The sequence below is a fragment of the Bos taurus genome, chromosome 13, assembly GCF_002263795.3.
Source record: "Bos taurus isolate L1 Dominette 01449 registration number 42190680 breed Hereford chromosome 13, ARS-UCD2.0, whole genome shotgun sequence".
In the NCBI taxonomy this organism is placed as follows: Eukaryota; Metazoa; Chordata; class Mammalia; order Artiodactyla; family Bovidae; genus Bos; species Bos taurus.
In genome coordinates this window covers 35,603,015-35,620,370 of record NC_037340.1, presented here as the reverse complement: position 1 = coordinate 35,620,370, position 17,356 = coordinate 35,603,015, and positions in this window count along the sequence as shown.

The window sequence follows — 17,356 nt, the reverse complement described above, 5'->3', positions numbered from 1 at the left end:
TGTGATATTATATAGTTTTTGTCTTTCTCTGTCTGATAGAAAGTTCTTAATGATATGGAAAAGGCTGGATGGTCAACTCACCCAGGTGTCACTGTGTTGTTCATCGTGTTTTCCAGTGCCAAGCTCAGGGCAGGTACTCAGTGGACGAGTGATACCCATGTATTTAAGGAATGCAGTATTGAGCTTAGAAAGCTGGACACACAGCACATGCAGCACGATCTCAGGAAGAAGTCACAAGTGTAGAGTGAAAACTAGGTGGATATGGGCCCATATAGGATCGTTAGCTGCTTTGAGATCATGACTTTTCAAGGTGTTTGTCTGCATCTTTACACTTTCCTGTATTTTCCAAATGTTTCACAGTGGACACATGCTACTTTTTTAAAGGTTAAAGTAACCACAACAAAGCAAAAGGGTTCCCTATGACTGGATACTGAGCTCTGAGTCTCCTGTTTCAATCGGACTCTGCCCCTTGACCTACACCTGATGTCCAGCCCTCCTGTGACCACAGGCAATGCACTTTGAAAGGCTGTTATCTTATCTGACCCAGAACTGTAGGTGACTTATCAACGTCAGGCAGAGAGCCTGGCAAAACACAAGCTATGACCTCTGGTCCCTGGGTTCTTCATTGAGACCTCTCTTTGTTTCTCTTTGCAGCTATCTTCAAATCTGGAAGAATCATTTCCAAAGCTCAAGGTAGAGAACTCTTATTTCAATGAAGGTTTGACTGTGATTTCTGTTCCGGAGGACAGACATGACTGAAAAGATGCAAAAGTGTCTGGTCCACAAAGAACTAAACTAAAAGAGGCCACTTCTTGATGGTTCCAGATATAGTTGTCAGTGATTCTGGCTCCTGACAGGAATCTCGTTTCTTCAGGCTGCAGGAGGATTGTGCTTCCTGGCTGCAGACAGAAAGGGATCAACCAACATGAGGTCTGCATGGTCTGGGCTCTAGTTCTCCCGCGATGGCTTCTTATCCACAGAAGCCTCTCTGGAGAGGGTGTCACTGCCCTGAGCTAGTCTTGTGCAGTTAGAAGTAAGTTGAGCTACTTGCCACATCTCTCACAAATAGGAAGATTTGACTGAGTATGTAAATAGCTCCTGAAATTTGAAATACCATCAATTGCATCACTTTAAGAAGAATTTTTCTTGAGACTTCCCTCGTGGTCCAGTGGCTAAGACTTTGCCTTCCAATGCAGCAAGTGCAGGTTTGATCCCTGTTTGGGGAACTAAGATCCCAAATGCCTCATGGCCAATAAAACAAAACAAAACAAAACCATGAAACACACACAATATTGTAACAAATTCAATACAGACTTTAAAAAATGGTCCACATTAAAAGAAGAATTTTATCTTTCAGAGAAAAGGTTCACACAATTTAGAAATGATTGCCTATTGTAAGATCCTGGCATTGGACATCAGTTACCCAGGATGTGTTCTGGGCACAGAGAGTGCAGAAGCTGGAGGTGGATGACGAAAGCTTGATTCAGAAGATTTCAGGCCAAAAGCGTCTTGGAAACTACATACGGGGACAGTGGAACTATATCAGGCCAGTGGTGTCTGAAATGTCATAGAATTGAAAGAAATGAATTTTCTGTTCTTAATCAAAAAAACTAGCTTTCTCTCTAGGAATGGAAAAGATCATATAAGCAAGGTCTGATGCAGCTCTAAGGGGATGGTTCCTTTCCTCCTGTTTTCGTTTTCCTCCTGGGGTACCTGTCTCACTGTCTGACTCCTTTTCTAGATACCATGAAAGAAATGTGGATACTGGGAAGGGAAACAGAAGGAGCCACCCTAAGGAATGAATGGTGCTGTGGTACTGAAATTGATTTAACTGCACTTATTAGATTCCAGTCTCCTGAGAGTAGAGATCATTTTTAGAATTTATATGTTTAGTCTCTTCTAGTGTTCCTATAAACAAGTCTTCTTAAAGCAAAAAAAAAAAAAGAAGAAGAAGAGCTTATTTCTTGCTTCCTTGCAGTGTAGTTTTTCTTAAGCTAATACATGTGTTCCCTTCCCTCTTTTAGTGAAGTTTGTTATTCCAAGTTACAATATCATTTTTGAAATCTGGAAATATTTGTGGAGAAAAATGAACTGGCCTGGGCAAGAGACTAATTTTAGGTAAGCTTGAAAAAAAATCTTGGTGATTTGCTTGCCTGCATTGACTATGATTCGGGGTGTGAATGTTAATTCTACTTCGGTGGGTTTACTTCAATAGATATATAGTCCATTCTGTGTGCAGGAATGATGCAGTCTCAGTGAAGAACAGAGCTAAGAAGGACTGAGTCCTCACCCTCAGGTGCTCACATGTCAGCAGCTTCTAGAACTTTCGATTTACTACTGGAAATTTTTCTCACCCAGATTAGCATGAACTCTTGCCAAGGCATGCAGTCATCTTTATACAGTCCAGGATGTCAGTCACCATTCACGACTTAAACGCTCATTAACCTGACGGTCCACCCGAAGCTCCAGACTCACATATCTTGTGCCTGCCTGGCATCCGCCCTTGGTTTCCGTGCCCGGAACAGAGTTACTCCTCTCACCGTCAGTTTCCATTCCTCCCCTCGATTTCGTCCATCATGTTAAATAACAAATCTGCCCTGTGAGGATTCAGGACCCCGCCCAGGGCTGGAAGCCTCTTCCCAAGGTGGAGGTTGGTTGTCAGCCATCCTGACAGGTGTCCCTGTGCCTTCTTGCCCCACCCCCAACACGCTGCTCCCATTCGCAGCAACTAGAGTGAGCCTTTCAAGACTCATCTGGTCCTTGCCCTCCTGTCTCACCTAAAATAAAAGCCAATCTCCCTCCAATGACCTTTCAGTGTCCCTGTGTCCCTGTGAGGTCTGGTCCCCTCATCCCCATCGTGTGCCATCTCCTGCCTCTCCCCCTTTCTCTCGCTTGGTCTCCTTGCTGCTTCTAAGAAACACCAAACCCAACCCCCGGCCCCTTGGTTCACGGTTCCCTCTGTCTGGAATGTTCCTTCCAGGGATGAGCACCTTGCTCACTTTCTTCCTCAGCACTTGCTTAAATGTCACCCCACTAATCAGACCTTCCCTAGTTAACCCATAGAAAGAGCCCCCTAACCCCCACTCCTAGCCTGCTATGACCAATCACCCTTATTCTAGTTTATTTTTTCTCTCATAGAGCTTTATACACTGATACACAGTGTGTTTCCTTGTTTCTTTACATGTTGTCTGTCTACCTTACCCGCCCCTCCCCCATGCCCTGACCTGAATATAGGGCAGGGTCTCTGTTTCGTCTGTGCTCTGTCTCCCACATCTAAGAAGGATGTAACACGTCAGCTATACTGCCCTCTTCCGGGATCAGAAAATAGAGCTTGGCTGACCCTTCACATGTCCAGAATTCAAAGTTCTGCTTTGATGGGTCAGGCTTTGGGAGTTGGTGATGGACACGGAAGCCTGGCGCGCGTGCTGCAGTCCATGGGGTCTCAAAGAGTCGGAAATGACCGAGAGACTGAACTGAACTGAACTGATGAGATGTGTCTGGTTTTTTATCTTTTGCTTCATTCATAGCAAATTCAATTTTAGATTATGCTAATTTGGGAGCATCATTTTCTCAGAGACTATTTGACATTTTAAAAAAATGACAAAGTCTAGTTAAATAACGTAACACTTTGCTCCTTCATCTTCCAAGTGTCTACCCTAAACTTAATCTACCTTAATCATAAAGATGATGTGGGCACAAAACAATGAACAGGATAATGGTGGCTTTTTATACAGTTCAGATCAGATCAGATCAGATCAGTCGCTCAGTCATGTCCGACTCTTTGCGACCCCATGAATCGCAGCACACCAGGCCTCCCTGTCCGTCACCAACTCCTGGAGTTCACTCAGACTCACGTCCATCGAGTCAGTGATGCCATCCAGCCATCTCATCCTCTGTCATCCCCTTCTCCTCCTGCCCCCAATCCCTCCCAGCATCAGAGTCTTTGCCAACGAGTCAACTCTTCACATGAGGTGGCCAAAGTACTGGAGTTTCAGCCTTAGCATCATTCCTTCCAAAGAAATCCCAGGACTGATGTCCTTCAGAATGGACTGGTTGGATCTCCTTGCAGTCCAAGGAACTCTCAAGAGTCTTCTCCAACACCACAGTTCAAAAGCATCGATTCTTCGGCGCTCAGCCTTCTTCACAGTCCAACTCTCACATCCATACATGACCACAGGAAAAACCATAGCCTTAGACATTGCTAAAGTAATTATTATTTTATTAATAAAAATCTAAGTTTTTATTCAATAGCAAGCTGAATCTCTTTTGTTTAAAACTCAATAAACTTTTTTTTTTTTATTCTTGGAAAGATAAATAAGTAGAGTTAGTTTTATTAAAGCCTCGTCTTCTTTCCAGCTCACAAAGGTGTGGAATAGCTGTTCAGAGTTCAGACTCTGGAGTCGAAAGAGTTCAATCCTCATTCCACTCCATGGAGCAAAGGCAGGTTGGACAAACAGACCCATCCACACCTCACGTTCTTCATCCCTTCATGGGCAGTGATAATAATAGTCCTAAACTCACTGTGTTATCACAAGAATTAAATGAGATAATGGGGATAAAGTCATTAGCATGGCTCTTAGTTATCACTCAATCAATCTCCCTTGTTTTCTTCAGTTGCCAACTCACATCATTTCATGTTGTTAAAACACGGCCTTACCTATTCTTTTCCAAATAGGACTTGGGTAGTTGCGGCTGGCTATAAAGCTGCATGACTTAAGAGAAGCTGGAAAGCAACATCAAAGTAAGAGGAGGTTCAAATACTTTGAGGTGGTCAATTGGATTATTTTGATTGAGCTTCTAATTAGACTCTGGACTTGATGGTATCCCAGATTCCAGAGTTTCATAACTCTCTTTATTGGAAAGTAAAAAGAATACTAGCTCCTTAGCTCAAGACAAATTTTCCTGACACCAAACTGTGAGAAGAACTTTTAAACTAAAATTTTATATACAGAAAGGTGGTAGAATGGGAATTGTATTTAGATTCCATCCTGTTTTATAATAAATGTAGAAGAGGTTTCCTTAAAATTGTTTCTGATGGGTATGATGTGGCCCAAATAAATGGTTGAATTCTGGCATCAAGAGTGAAGCAGAAAGATCAAAATATTATTTTATTACTGATAAATACCATATTGGAGAATGTGGCTCTTATCCACAGAAACATGGGGCTTCTAGTACTGAACCCCAAAACTTGAGAGGTTTATCTAACCAATCGTAGGTAAGGTCCACCATTGACCTCATGTGTGTGGGGACCTGTCCCTGTGAGACACTCCCGGGGGCTGTGTGGAATGGCTGCTTTCTGTAGGCAGGCTCACATCTGGGAGAAAGGGCAGAGAAAGGTCTGGGGTGTACGTACCCAGTTTATCATCCTAAACTTGCAGTGAAACAAGCTCCACCTCCTTCCCTGCAAAAACAGGGTATCTCGCCAGTGAAGTTCCGTCCTCACGTGAGAGCAGAGGCACCATCTGTATGAAACCTTTAGTGGAGACTGCCGATCGAAGCCAAGGAGAGCATCCTCCAGGAGCAGTCTGGAGGTGTCTGACTTGATCCAAGGAGACAACTTAGACAATAAGGGCCTTATCCCCAGGCCCAGATAAGTCATCTTGCCTTTCCATGGTTCTCTTAGATGAATTCTCTTTGTCAGGCATATACATGCTGGGAACACAACTCTGAGCAAATAAACTGACCTTGAGCACACAGATATATGCTGGCAGGTCATAGTAAATGCAGCAAAGAGAAGATAAAGCCAACACTGAGAGTGTTCAGTGGAGAAGTTGCTTCAGCATGAAATTCTAAGAATTCTTTGTGGAGGATGTACACTTGGAAAGTACAAAACTGAAAAGTGTCAGTTGCTCAGTTGTGCCCAACTCTTTGTGACCCCATGAACTGTAGCCTGCCAGGCTCTTCTGTCCATGGAATTCTCCACGCAAGAATACTGGAGTAGGTTGCCATTCCCTTCTCCAGGGGATCTTCCTGACCACGGATTGAACCCGGGTCTCCTGTATTGCAGGCAGATTCTTTACAGTGTGAGCCACCAAGGAACACTTTGAGTGACTTTCAAAGAATGTTTTGAAGACAGGGAACAGCATGAAGAAAAAGGAATATCATGTGCAAAGCTCAGAGCTAAGAGATGTGTGGTGTGAGAAAGTTACAGAAGGTAAAGGGCAGGGAAAAGAGGGGGACTGAGACACTGCAGAGGTAGGTGGGGTATCAATCGTTAGGGGTTTTGCAGGTATACTGGGCGGGTGAGTGGGTGATCTTCATCCTAAGGGCAGGGGTTTTAGCTGAGAGGGTGCCATGATCAGTCCCCAGACTTTGATGGGTGCTGACCAGGAGGCCAGCTCCTGCTTGTACTCGGATGAGGATCCCATACTGGTGTCTGATGATGAACCACTCTGCTTTGGTGGTTCTGCTACCAATGACCTGGCATCTGTTAGGTGGCTTGAGTTGCTTAGCTTGTGTTTTTCTTCCCAGGGGCACAAGCTACCATGTTGCCCAGTGGTTTCTTCACCATTTCAGAGGAGACAGCTTTATATAATTTTCAGAACGTGTACAAATATTCAGTGAGATCCTGATGCTTTCTGAGATTTCACGTTTGGGCAGAGAAGATTTGGATTTGAGTTTGTTTTTCAAAAGAGATTATCAATCATTTACTTTATTCTTAGCCAGTCTTTGAAAAAAATAAATACGGCTTACAAAAATATATCAGTTGTAGAATGAAAACTTGGCATAAGTATGTGACAAAGGAGACTCAAGGACAGGGTGGTGGTGGGGAATATGTTCATACAGTGGAGCTTCTGAAACTCCAGCCCCCAGCCAGCTTCAGCCTCGGTGTGACAGAGGTGGAGGTGGGTCTCAGGCTTTTGAAATCTCTGACTCCAAGAATCTTGGCCTCTGCTGTGCCTGCCTGAGTGCTTTGTCTGGAAAATGTACAACAGGTGGGGACTCCCTGGTGGTTCGGTGGTTAAGACTCAGCATTTTCACTGCTGAGGGCCCGGGTTCAATCTCTGGTTGGGGAAGAAAGATCCCACCAGCCATGCCACAACTAAAAAATGAACCTCTGGCAACTAAAAGTACTGAAGTGATGGCATTTGAAAATATATGTAAGACATAATCATTTCAACTGTGTCCCAATAGTTATAAGAACTGGGGAGAGGACCATCACTCAGAACCCAAACCTGAACCAAAATCAAATCTGTTGTCTATGATTATGTAAGTGTCTGTGGGCTGGATGAGGTGGACAATTTCCGGTTTCTTTGTTTTTTTAGGTTAGCAATAGAAATGCTAACAGTAGTCTCACTGAAAAAAATCAAAGCCAACACAGAGAAAAACAGTCCACAAAGGGTTAAAAGTGTCTCCTGGCTGCTGAGGGTGCCAACAGAATCAGCTTTAGTGTCAGTGAGAAGCAGAAAATACCAGACACCCCCATCTGCGTAGATTTGGGAAGTGTCACCACAAATCTCCAACCTTCTGCCCTCAAGGTAGCTAGTTTATCCGTTCCTAAGGTTTGGAGAGCAGGACAGTGCAAATTCCAAGGGAAGCCCTGGGGTTATCTCACATTATGTCATGTTGCCAACTTCAACAGAGCTTGCCCTCAGGCTGAACTTCACTTTGCCCAGCTGCCGGGGGCTAAGCCCAGCGGCTCCAACAAGCATGGCCTTCCCAGCCAAGCAGGAGCCACCTAAACAAACCCATGGCCTGTTCCCAAGAGAACTCTCTGACTGTTTATAAATAGGACAGTGGTTCAGTCCCACACTTCCCTCATGGAGGCGGGGGCAGTGTCAAGTTGTATTGGTGCACACTCAGAGCATCCTCGAACCCCCAAACTCCAGCCTCTCCCCAGTCCAGAGTGCCTCGATCTCTTCCTGAGCCACTTAGAACCCTGAGACGAACCCTGAGACCCAGGCAGAAAGGATGGTGACCTCAATTTCCTACTGACTACAGGGAGTTGATGCTTCCTTTTCCCCTATGGGGGTAAAAAGTGCCTAGGTGCAGGTTCCGTCAATGTAAAAGTATAATCATGACCTGAAAGTTTAGAGTTATGTTTTATTCGGTGGGAATTCCTAGGACTTCAAGCCCAGAAGAGGAAGGAGCCAGTTTATATATTAATGGAAGTTTTGCAACAAAGGGCAGGTAGTCTGAACATCAAAATATTACTGTTAATTAAAGAAAACCAGATACCCCAAGTTGAGGAACTTAACGCTTTTCTGTGTATGAGAAGATACTAGAGTCTGGGCTCACTGAAAACATTTCTTTCATATGCATCTCACCTATGTATATTCTGGTCTGGAGAATTCCATGGACTGTATAGTCCATAAGGTTGCAAACAGTCAGACACAACTGAGCGACTTGCACTTTCACTTTCACTTTTCACCTATCTGGAATCAGTATCTTGTATTTTTCATATCTTGAGCTTTCTTTCCTCCAGGCTCACTGTAGGGAGTGGCTATAGTCTGATGGCTGCTAGATGGCAGCTATTCTCCTTCCTAAGTGTCCTTAGGCTCACTGGCTCACATTGAGGGCTGCAATGGCTGATGACCTTGCCAAGAAAGGTCCATCTAGTCAAAGCTATGGTTTTTCCAATAGTCAGGTATGGATGTGAGAGTTGAACTATAAAGAAAGCTGAATGCTGAAGAATTGATGCTTTTGAACTGTGGTGTTGAAGAAGACTCTTGAGAGTCCCTTGGACTGCAAGGAGATACAACCAGTCAATTGTAAAGGAAGTCAGTCCTGAATACTCATTGGAAGGACTGATGCTGAAGCTGAAGCTTCAATACTTTGGCCACCTGGTGCAAAGAACTGGCTCATTTGAAAAGACCCTGATGCTGGGAAAGATTAAAGGCAGAAGGAGAAGGGGATGACAAGAAGATGAGATGGTTAGATGGCATCACCAACTCGATGGACATGAATTTGAGCAAGCTCAGGGACTTGGTGATGGACAAGGAAGCCTGGTGTGCTGCAGTCCACGGGGTTGCAAAGAGTCGGACATGAACAACTGAGCGACTGAGCTGAACTGAATGGCTGGGCAGGAAACATTTCACTTCTCAGTTCCAAATCTGATGCCCTAAGATGGTAACTATGCTTGCCAAGTGTCTGAAGTACATGCCATCTGACAACACGTTTAACAGGTGTTAACACATATTAGCTCATTAATCCTCAGAACAGTTCTCTAGGGCCAGCTCTCAAGGTCCATTCACAGCTGGGAAAATCCAGGCACAGAAAGAGTGGTCTTTCCCCAGCTGGCAGACGGAGGCAGGGACCCATCCCGAGTAGTTTGAGCTTGGAGGCTACAGTTGTACATTGGTTTTGTACAAACACAAGTCAGGGGGAAGAAGAGAACTGAACTCAGGATGCAGAGCCAGGGCAGGCTGGGAAAGTCTAGGCATTTTCAAATCTTTTAAGTCCACAGAAATGGGAGGAAAACAGCAGAAGGACTACAGCAAGGGTTCTCTGCAGAATCAGACCAGACTAAGAGGCTTCAGAAGGTGGAAACTCCTCCTCCTTGGCCAACTGGTCCCCAACCCCAACCTGCAGGCAGAATTAAATTGTAAAGACATTCCTATTTGGAGGCTTGGCCCTAATTATGCTAAATTCCTAGCACCATCAATCCAAACTTGGCTAACCAGAGAAACCAGCCCTTTCAGTTTAAAGAATGCCTCATTCTTTGTTATAGCTTACCTGTCCAGGTATGGCCCTCACCCTTGGCTCTGCCCCCTCACACACTGAACTAAGGTGCCCACCCTGCAACTTGAGCAGTGGAGATGGTCCATTAGTTGGCACAGCTCACATCCTCTGCATGAAGAAAGCTGATGTTTCCAAGGTGATTTTGATCTCTTACAAGATCAGTCCCCAGTGCCCATCAAGTATTCCAATGTCAATGTGCTTTTTTGTATATAAGGGCATTTGATTATATTTTGGGTCTTCAAAAAATTGGCTTCGGATGTGATACACTAAATACAGTTGCCAGATTGTTTTCTTTACTCCTCCAGACTGAAGGCTCACCCTCTTAGTAGGAAGAAGACCCATCCAAAGTAAAGTACAAAGTAGTAAAGAACAAAGGATACTGTTTCTCGGAGGCCAGGAGAATGATCTTAAATACCACCTGTATCACCTGGGTCAAACAGCCTTAAGTGTTCTAATGAATAGTACCTTCCAACAGGATTTCTCAAACTTGAAGATATATATACAAGTGACCTGAGGATCTTATTATAGGGTGGATTCTGATTCAGGAGGCCTGAGCTGGGGTCTGAGATTGTGCATTGCTGAAGAGCTCTTGGATGATGCTAGTGACAAGGACAAGCCCTTAAAAGCTTCCTTCTTTTTGGGATCCATGCCCCAGACTAATCCTGTACCAGTGGATTGTCAACTTAAAAAATAATCATAACCTAAAAGCGGAGAGTTATGTTTTACTCAGTGGGAATTTTTAAGACTTCAAGCCCAGGAGATAGCATCTCAAGTGACCTCCAGAGAACTGCTCTGAGGATGGTGGGGATGGCGGTGGGGAGCCAGGTTATGTAGAAATTTGCAGTGAAGGGCAGGTAGTCTGAATGTCAAAAGTATTTTTGTGGATTAAAGAAAACCAGATACACCAAGTTGAGGAATTTAGCGCTTTTCTATGTATGAGAAGATGCATGAGAGTCTGGGCTCATTGAAATCATTCCTTTCATATGCAGATATCTTGGGCCAGTATACTGCATTTTTTTCACATCCTGAGCTCCCTTGGGGTTCACCATAGGGAGTGGCTGCAGTCTGATGGCTGTTAGATCGCAGGTATTCTTCTCCTTCCTGAATGCCCTTAGGGTCCACCAGCTCTTATTGGAAGGCTGCAATTGCTGGTGATGACTGTGACATCCTTGCTTCCTGATATGGCAGGAAATAGTTCATTTCTCAGGATACAACCCAGATGTTTCTGGAAGGGATGTGCTTCTTATTACTGATGACCCAGAAAGACAATGAACTCACCCTGGGCTCTTTGGATGGGAGGGTCTTTTTAGATCTTAATGGTTTTCAATGTTTTGTCTGAGTGCTTTCCCATTACCCAGAAAATATTTCCCATTTGACTGATGTTCTGTTTTAATAGAGGCATAGCTACCTCAAAGGAACGCCCTGTCTCTAAGTTGAGCAGAAGACTTTTCTGGGGCTTTGTGGTTTGCTTATTTCATGTCTCTGCATGTGGGTTACAGGATCAGGCTGGACTGGGCTGAAACAAATGTCCACTCTATTAAAACTGAAAAAAATGATCAGAACAAGAGCTTTTCTCTTTTTGAAGACAGCTACCTCATGTAACCCTGGATGGGCCCATGATGTAAGATGCAATATGACAGGAAGCCAGGTCCCCAGACCCTTTGGAAACAGAGATCCTCATTCAGATTCTTGTCCTGGAAACCACAAGAGTCATCATGTTGGGCAGATTACCTAACCTGAGCCTCGTTAGCCATAAAACAAGTGAGCAAAAGAGATGAGAGATGGCTAGATGAGAAGGTAAACCCACACAGGTTTGCCTGGACCAATCCTCAGCGGGTCCCATCAGGGTGTTCTGGCAACAAAGGCTGCCAATTGCTCATGATTCTCCCATGAGGAGAATCTGACTTTTGATGTCTTATAGAAAACTCCTTCACAGTAAAAAAGTAGAGACTCAGTCATGGGATCATTGAACTGAGTCCCATGTGGGTTTTCTCTGTGGAGGTTTGCCCCTCCACCCCGTGGACAGGTGATGGGAATACATATGATCGCACACTGCTTGCTATTGGCTGTTTTCTTCAACAACCACTTGTGGGTGGTGTTTTATGATACTGCATAGGAAAAGCCCACTCAGAAGACACCTTTTAAATTTTGTGTTTTGGGAAGATAAAACTCAAACCAGGTTTTTCTGTTTAAGTTTCTCAGTTTCTCCAACTGCTTCTGCATTCTTTAGAAAATGTTTCCTACTTGCCTTTTTTTTTTTTTTCTTTAAATCTCAGTATGAGTGCTTCTACCTCAAAGGAAGTGATGAAAGCCAGGCTGTGCTCCATCCATCCACTCTCCAGCTTGAAGTCTGGTTAAGATTCTTGGGTTGCCTGAATTGGACCTGAGTATCATAGAATTTTAAAATTGAAAAGAATCTTGGAGGAGGCTTATATAAAACTATCACTATGTAGAGAATCAAAGTCAGTAATAAGAATAATGAACATTGATTGACTAAACACTTACTGTATATGCTTTAATCTTACCAACCTCCTCTTGAGATCAGTATAATTATCATGCCCATGGTACTGGGTGTAAAACTGAGGCTCAGAGAGGTTGAGTAACTTGCCCAAGATTGCTCAGCTTTTAAGTGATGCAAACCCAGGTTTGTGTGATTCTGCACTTGTGTTTCTAACTACACTTATGAAAAGCTTTTGATCAAGAGAAGCTGAGCAATTTTCTTTTCAGATAATACAGCTGTATCTGGAACCAGAACCCATTTCACCTGACTCAGGTCTTCCTCTTTGACAATAAGGTGGCTCTATCTTAAAGCAAGCATCATGTCACGTGCTTCTGGCCTGAGTCTTGACTGAGTACACTTACAATAAAGAAAAAGATTTATTATCTCACAAAGCTTTTATATATGAATCGACAGTAGTACAGAAATAATATCTAAATCACATCACAATGCAGATAAAAGGCTTTGTTCTACTGATCTCTTTTTGCAAGGGTACATCAGATTTCCTCTAATGTCTGAAAGGTTTGTGTGTGGCACTCAATACCGAAAACACAATGCCTCAATGACACAGCATTTTTGATAGCTATTCCCATACAGAGGTTGAGTCTACCTAACTTGAAGGGAATTCATTGAAACATTCTTTCAAGCCAATGAATCAGTTTTTTTGATGTATATAACAAAGACCTCCATAAAATTGACTAATCTTCTCCATTAAAATGGACTGGCTCTCCCTATGGTAAATACTACTTCAACGTCCAATTCTTCCTCAGGAACTAACATTCTAGGGTTGTGGACTAGCTATTGATTTGTTCCTGTTAGTAGGGAGATTAGAGTGTAAAGGGCTGGTGTGTTAGTTAGAGGGGTTTCTCCAGTGGCTTAGAGGTAAAGAATGTACTTGCTATGCAGGAGTTGCAGGAGACGTGAGTTCAATCCTTGGGTTGGGAAGATCCAATGGAGAAGGAAATGTCAACTCACTCCAGTATTCTTGCCTAGAAAATCCCATGGATAGAGGAGCCTGGAGGGCTACAGTCCACAGGATCAAAAAGAGCCAGACACAAGTGAAGCAACTTAGCACACACACACACACACACACACACGTTAGTTAAAAAAAAAAAAAAAAAGTATGAGTAAGAGATTATCTGAACTTGTCAGAGAATGCCAAACAAGAATTATTTTCCAGCACGCCATGACAAATTTCCTGTCCCAAACCTACTGGAATATCCTAACAATTACTTTAACCGAGATTGAGGGATGTGGGAGGAGGAGAATGTCGGTCTGAAAAGACTCATCTATACTTTCAAAAGCCCTTTAGCTTTTTGCTTCTCTGAATTGACCTTTCTGCAGGGCACTGGATCTAATTAAATCTCCCAGTCTCTTAATAATAGTCTTCTTTTAGTGCTACTATTATCTGCCCCCACACATGGCTGGTTTGATAGTGCATTCCTTGGGCCCCAGACCTGGCATGTGCATCCCTCAGCCTCTGTCAGCCTGGACACAGCCACGGTATGGTTTACTCCATCCCTCAGGGAGAATTCAAGCTGTGGGGTTCATAGTCCAATACAGCTCTGTGTGCTATGTCACTTCAGTCGTGTCCGACTCTTTGCAACCCTATGGACGGTAGCCCACCAGGCTCCCCTGTCCATGGGATTCTCCAGGCTAGAATACTGGACTAGGTTGCCGTGCCCTTCTCCAGAGGATCTTCCCAAGCCAGGGATCGAACCCAGGTCTCCCACCTTGCAGGCAGATTCTTTACTGTCTGAGCCCCCAGGGCAGCTCTGAAATTCAGGAACTTTCCTATCTGCAGACAGAGCTCTTCTGCTTGGCCTCAGGGGTCACTTGCAGGGCTATCTGTGGCTGCAAGCATAGTACTAGTAGATTCTGGACAATGCTGACCCACAGAGCTTGGCCTTTGTTAGCTCTGTGAGGAGCTATGGCAGTTGTGGCAAAAGCTGAAGCATCACTGCAAACTCTGGATGCTGGCAGGAGTGGTCCAGGGAGTGGTGAGGACCATGACACAATAGGGCCCTGGATACATCCTTGAAACCCTAGGTTGTTCCTTCACAAGGGCTCCACCCAGAAGCATGATTTTAAAGCCCAGACACATCTACAGGCTCTTCTAGTTCATGACAATAACTTAACACTGTACAACTTGACAACAAATGCTCCCAAATCCCTGTGGCTGAATGAAAGATGGCACTCCAGAGCTCTTCCTGTGAGTGTACTGTCTACTCCAAGCCACTTCTGCCTGGAGCCTCCGTGTCCTTCCCTCCAGAGATAAGATATCCAGCTGACTGGGTATATTCTCACTTTAATGTACCAGCTTCACCTCTGTGTGTCTAAGGGAGCAGATGTCCTCCATTAAATGTGACCATGAGAACGGGCTGAGTCAGGGGTGCCCTGGACAGTGTGGAGCCATCACAAAAAGACGAAAGATGGGCCTCCTCTCGCTGACCAAGTTCAGCGAGACTTGTAGGAGCTGGTGTGAAATTCCCAGGAGGTCAGCCAAGGCAGTGCCAGTGGAAAATGGGATGGAGAAGCAGAAGCCACACCGGCATTGGCTTGTATGGTTCTTAAGTTTGAATAAATAAAAAGACCTCTATCTCCGTGGTCAGCAGCGTCTCCAGAAAGTCCCAGTGGCCTCTCCTTCCAAACTTCAGGAGGCTTTTACACTAAGAGGACTCAGTTCTCCCCTTTTGAAGGCAGCACGAGTTCAGTTTCTTCTTAGGAAGAGGCCGGAAATTGGGGATTCTCTAAGGGCACTTTTGGAAAATTGAACATAGAACCTTTTATCAGTGACTGCATAGCCAGCTTGAGCCCACAGCCCTCACATTCATCAGAAGCACTTCAGGGAGAGAAAATTAATGATAATCCTAAGTACATAATGACTTGCTGGAGACCAGAAGGCTCTCCTCTGATGGCTGGACTGGAGGCTCGCCCCACGGTAATGAAAGACGCCGCCTGTGCACTTGGCCTTGGTCGTGGTTCAGGCTGCAGAGCAGAGAGCTGCAAAGTTGGTACAGACAACTTCATCTCTTTCCTGGGAACTGAGAGCGACTCAGATTGGGATCATGGGTAATAGTGGCATATTTGATTATTTAAAAAAAAAAGGGGGTGGGGAGGAAAAAACCTTTGCTTTCAATATTTCTTTCCAGTTTAAACATAAAATCTCACAGAGCCCTAGGAAAATATTATACCAATCACAAAATAATAGGTTATTGTGTACAAGGAGCTCAGCCAGGACTGCAGCCTTCCTGTTAGAGCACATTAGATCCACGGTGTGTCTGCAGACAGAAACCAATTACATGCCTTCTAGTGTGTAAGTGAAATTGATGCTTCATGTTTTCCAGGACATAGATTTTCTAGTTTTCCCAGCGAGACAGTTGGCAGTGGCTTCGGTGTACACTCTCTTTCTCCTTTGTGCTGATGCTAAGAGTGATTGTCCAGTCTACCCTAGGCTCCGAGAAAATTGTTAGAAAAGAATTCTCACTAAAATGTACATGACTGATACCAGAGTTCATTCTTGAAATCAGAGAGGGTAGGGAGAAGAAGCCTGGTGTTCACTGAACACCTGAAACAGGGGCAAGAGCTTTGGAGAATTCTTGGGAATTCCTGTTTTAAAGGGGAGATTTCACAGTTCTGTTGAAGTGGCTGCCGGTGAGGTATTTTCTACAGAGGAAAGACCTTGGGGACAGCAAGGCCACGTCCTGGACCATCTGAAGCAAACCTCTGCTGTTCAAGCTGGTTGACTCAACCCCACTGCCCGCCCTACCCGGTTCTGCTGGGGAGCCGGGCTAAGCCATTTAATGTTCATCTCTAATTGCTTTTGTCTGTATTTTTGTCTTTAGAGTGTAAACGAGTTTATAATGGGCTGGAGCTTTCTGTGTTGAGATCAAAGGCAAGCCAGATGGGAGAAGGGAGGGGAGGGTGGGGTGGGGAGGGCAGCATGGTTTGGGGACTCCTGCTCTGAGGCAGGGTTGGCCTTGCCCTTGCACCGTGATGCCCATCAACTCTTCAGACTCCGAGGCCCTGGCTGGCCTGGGGCCACCCTTGCCAGAGGTCAGGGTTGGCTTTGTCCAGAGTCTCAGGATGCTGGTGATCTACTCCTTGCAAGGACCTGGGGCCTTGGAGGTTTGAGAACCAGCATCTCATAAGAAAGGAAGGAGACTAGAGTGTTCACTTCCTCTGCTGGAGCCTAGTGGCCAGAGGTGGGGGAGCTGCCGGTCTGTACTGCTTGCCTCTGGCTGTGACACTGTTTTTCAGAGCATCGTCAGGGCTGGTCTGCTCTCTCTTGAATTAGGATTGGAGACAGAGGGTTGTAACTGAGCAGGACCTGATCAGGGCCTTCCCAGGACAAACCCCTCTCCCATATCCTCTGCTTTAGCTCCTCTCCGAAGTACACAGATGATAGTATCTGATGCACATTTCCTGAGTTGTTTTACAGATGCTAAAACCACCACCAAATGGAAGAAATTAACTAATTGATGACTATGAGCACATAGCCCCCAGACCTACTGGAGCCTGAGAATTGATGTTAACCCCAGTGACACTGCCCTGTTACCTCACCATCAACCAATCAGAGAATTGTGCACAAGCTGGTCACATACCCTGGGGCTCCCCTCACTCATTTGGCCTTTAAAAAATGCTTTGCTGAAACCCCATCTGGAAATTTGGGTATTTTGAGCAACTTGTTGCCCTGGACTCCTTGCTTGGTGCTCTACAATAAACCCGGGACTTTCCTTCACCACAACTTGGTAGATTGACTTTACTGCCCATGAGTGAGTCGACCCAAGTTTGGTTCTGAAAGAGGGTGACCTGGTTAGTTGCCAGGTTCATGACTCTGTGCTGTGCCTCCCTGTCCTTTAAGGATCTCAGTGCTATGGTATACAGATCCTTCTTTACCATGGTGTTCTTGAACCTCAGCTTCTGTAGGGGAGGAAAAATTTTCTCTACTCTCTTATATTCCTAAGTTGGACCCTTTGATTTAAACTGAATAAAGACAAGTTAATAAGAAAAAAGGCATACACAGTTTATTGGATGCTAATATTTTAATGTTTCCATGCAAAAAGAATATCACAGAAAAGAAGTACCAGAGAAGTGATTAGACTTAAAGGGCTTGTATATCATTTTAACAAAGGACTATAAATTGCGAAGAAGTGAGAAGACAAAGGGAATCGGGCT